A 4,712-nucleotide genomic window follows, 5' to 3' on the forward strand; every position below is an offset into this window, starting at 1 on the left:
TAGGACCACTACGGAATCATCAACCAAACATTTCCGCAGCTAAGAGACGTCAAACGTGCTATGGATCTGACTAAGCTCCTTGGGAAGATCCATGAGATAAGAAACCCGGCCCACCCAGGCCAAAACCCTAAAAGGACTGATGTACCTGGGGCTCAATTTGCCCTTCTTCATGAATCGGATGACACCATTCAAAGGCGACACCTTCAGTAGAACCATGTCTCCAACCTGGAACTCTAGGTCTGACCGGCACTTGTTGGCAAAACTATTCTACCGACTCTGTGTTGTCTGAAGTCTACTCCGAACCTGCTGAATCAACTCGGTAGTCTTGAGTACCACTTCGATACTCCCCATGACTAGTTGACCGACTTCACCCCAACATATCGAGGTTTTGCATTTCCTTCCATAGAGCATCTCAAAATGAGGTCGATCAATGCTGGCGTGATAACTATTGTTATACGAAAACTCCACCAAAGGGAGATACGTATCCCAACTCCCACCAAAATCCAATATACACGCCTGAAGCATATCCTCCAAGCTCTAGATAGTCTGCTCACTCTGCATGTCATTCTGCGTATGGAAAGTCGTGCTGAAATGCAAATGAGTACCCAAGTCCTCATGAAACCTCTTCCAAAACCTGGAAGTAAACCGGACGTCCCATTCTGAAACCATAGAAAACCGGCACCCCATGCCTTGCCACAACCTCCCTAATGTATAAGTCGGCCAACTTCTCCACAGAGATAATCTCCTAAATCAGAATAAAATGTGTGCTCTTGGTCAATCGATCCACGATGAACCAAATCGAATCCACTATGCACGATGTCCGAGGAAATTTGTGACGAAATCCATGGTGATCTCCTCCCATTTCTAAACGGGAATGTCTAACGGATGCATCTTGTTGTGAGGCCGCTGATGCTCGACCTTGACTTTCCTGCAAGTCAAGCACCTCTCTACGTACCAAGCTACATCCCGCTTCATACAGGCTCACCAATAATCAGGACGGAGGTCTCTATACATCTTTTTCCCCACGGGATGAATGGAGAATCTCGACTTGTGTGCCTCCTCCATCAAAACCTTACACACCACCCCAATAAGGAACCCATACACTCTGATGGAGATTCAATAACCCCCTATCAATGATAATCGAAGGAGGCCAACTGACCTACTATGCGCTCACTCCTTCAATGCTCTTCCTTTATAGCCTCGACCCGAGCCTCTTGCATTTTGTCCAAGAGTGGAGTAATCACTGTCATCCTCAAAAAAATCTCTCTGATCGGAGCCGCGACCGCCTTGCGGCTGAGAGAATCTACCACCACATTGGCCTTCCCCGGATGGTAAATGATCTCACAATCGTAATCCTTCACCACATCCAACCACCGACGCTGCCACATGTTCTGATTCGGCTGATCCATCAAATATCTCAGGCTCTTTCTGATCCGTGTAAATCATACAACGAACTCCATAGAGGTAATGTTACTAAATCTTGAGGGTGAACACCACTGCCCCTACCTCCAAATCATGCGTAGGGTAATTTGCCTCATGAGGCTTCAGCTGCCTCGTAGCGTAAGCAATCACGCAACACATCTTCATCAGAATTGCACCCAACCTGTGATCGACACATCACAATAAACAACAAAATCCTGAACAACCTCAGGCAGAGTCAGAATCGGCGCCTCACACAATCTCTGTCTTAGGGTCTAAAAATCTGCCTGTTGCTCAGGCTCCCAGCGTAAAGTGTCAGTCTTCTACGTCAATCGTATCATAGGAACCGCTATCTTGGAGAAATCATGGACGAATCTCCAATAGTAACCGGCCAGACCAAGGAAACTCCGAATCTCAGATGGGTACTTCGGAACCTCCCATCCTATCACTGCTTTAACCTTGGTTGGATCGACCAGAATACCGTTCTGGTTGACAATGTGCCCCAGAAAGTGCACCTCGTGCAACCATAACTCACACTTGGAGAACTTCGCATAAAGTCTCTCCCTCCTCAGAGTCTCCAATACCTCCCTCAAGTGCTTCTCATGCAGCTCCTGGGTCTTGGAATAGACCAGGATGTCATCAATGAATACAATCACAGAACGATCCATCATCGGCCTGTATACGTGGTTCATATGGCCCATGAATGCGACTGGAGCATTGGTGAGCCCAAAGGGCATAACCACGAACTTGTAATGACCATAATGATTTCGAAAGGCCGTCTTCTACACATCCTCCTATCTGACCCTCATATGATGATAACCCGAACACAGATCAATCTTGGAAAACCAAGATGCACCATGAAGCTGGTAAAAAAAATCATCAATCTTCGGGAGCAGATAACGGTTCTTCTCTGTTAGCTTATTCAGCTCCCGGTAGTCAATATACATCCGATGCGACCCATCCTTCTTCTTCACGAACAAGATCAATGCTCCTCATGGCGAACTACTCGGTCGAATGAATCTTTGTCTAACATCTTCTACAACTGTGTAGACAACTCCTTCATCTATGGAGGATCTAACCGATACGGTGCTTTGGCTATCAGATCCGCACCAGGAACCAAGTCAATCCTAAACTCCACCTGCCTCTCCGGAGGCACTCTAGGCAAGTCCTCCAGGAACACATCCGAGTATTCCCGGACAGCCAACACATCATCCACAGTCGCCTTACCCTTCTCGTAGGTATCCATAACATAGGCAACATATCCGAAATAACCCTGCTGAAGATAGTGTCTGGCCCTAGCTGCTGAACGTAGAATCGGCCCACACTAAGCACTCTCTCCCTGAACCATAACTCTCCCCTACTTGGGGTCCGAATGCATACCATCTAATGCTCGCAATCAATCATTGTCCCATTGGGGCTCAACCAGTCCATCCCTACAATAACCTTGTTATCTTCAAAGGAATAGGAACAAAATCAATCGGATACTGCTCGCTGAACATATCTAAAACACAACCCCGATGAACCCTCGATACCCGGACAGATCGGTCATCCGCAATCTCAACCTCTAATGGACAATCCAACTCCCCAGAAGCATCAAGAAACCTCTTGCTGAGTGCAAGAGATACAAAAGATCGGGTAGCCCCCGAATCAAACAATACCAACGCCGAGATACCGTTCAGAAGGCATGATCCAAAAACAAAACACACAAATATAAGCAGAAAATAAACATAAATAAAGAGATAAGGAGAATATACATACCCATCACCACATCAGGTGTTGCGCGAGCCTCCTCGGCTGTCAGTTGGAAAGCCCTGGCAGCCATCAGTAATCCGTAAAGTCGCTGGAGTGGGTGCTGCAGCTGCTCCTCCCACTACTAAGCTTGGGTAATTAGCCTTCTTATGGCCCCTCTGATTGCAATGGAAGCAAATCATGTTACTTGTCTGGATGGTGGGGGTAGTAGCAGTGTAATCCCTGCTAATATGACCTGTCCTGCCGCACTTGAAGCAGCCTGAACCACCCACCCTGCATTCCCCATCGTGCGTCCTGCCGCACTTGCCACAACGGCTCCGGCCCTGCTGACCTCTTGATCTCGAATAAAAAACCTTGGGCCTCTTGCCCGAACCCTATGAACCCTGAACCTACTCCGACTTCCTCTTCCTCACCATCTCTCTCTCTCTCTCTCTCTCTCTCTCTCTCTCTCTCTCTCTCGCTGGCCCTCGCTATCATATCATCCAGTGTCTTGCAACTAGATCGCTAACAAACTGTCGGATATCTCTTCTCAACATCTCATGCTATCTCGCCTTCTTCATCTCCTTATCCGCCACATACTCCGGAACTAGCAATGCCCTCTCGCAGAACATCGTGGTGATCTCAGCCACCGTATTAGTAATCTGGCGGAGATCCTGAAACTCTGGCGCCAACTTATGGACCTCAATCACAGGTACAATCTTGGCCCGAAATCTCATCACAAAATCCTCCCAAGTCATGGAATCAATCTCCTGGCCTCCCAAAGCGTGTCCTACCTCCTCCCACCAGTCTTGAACTCTGTTTTTCAGAAGACAATAAGCAAGTATGACCTTTGACCCATCGGGACAACTGCTAGTGCTGAAGGCATTAACGACATCCACTAACTAACGTCTACTCAGGATCGGGTCCTTCTTCCCGAAGAACTCCAAGGCTCCATATGCCCGGAACTTACATAAAGTCAAAGTGCGAGCTCCCATCTTCGCTACTATCTCAGAACGGAATGAGCCCAAACACTCCTCTAAAACCTCCACGATACCCTCCTTGATCGTACCAAAGATCATAGGAGTTTGCTCGAGCCTGATGCAGGTAATCTCAGGCGAAATGAACTCCCGTATCTGATCATCCAACTGCCTGACTCTAGAACCCGAGCCTGAACCCTCACAAGCAACAGAACCACTACCATGTCTTCCTCGAAGGGGCGCTATACTGAAAAAAACCATTCAAACCATCAGAACACACATAAATATATATCGAGGAGTCTCATACTCTACAGGCTACCTGGTATCATCACAACTTTCCTTGACTCGAGTACGGATCCTCTGCTTCCAGTAGTACGAGCCCATATTACCTTCCACATCTATCCGTACTTTCCTCAAGGATCGCTTTGAATCCTCCAATCACTCCTTATCCATACATACAATCCTCAACAAGAGAAGAATCCCAACACTAAATCTCTTCCTAGGTTTTCCTAGGGCAACCAGCACACTACTTCCCACCATCAACTGCAGAAGGAACTCCCCTAACATCCTCTAACTAGATCACGAATA

Source organism: Lactuca virosa, chromosome 3 (assembly GCF_052849685.1).
Source record: "Lactuca virosa cultivar CGN04683 chromosome 3, Lactuca_virosa_CGN04683_v6, whole genome shotgun sequence".
NCBI classification, from domain to species: Eukaryota; Viridiplantae; Streptophyta; class Magnoliopsida; order Asterales; family Asteraceae; genus Lactuca; species Lactuca virosa.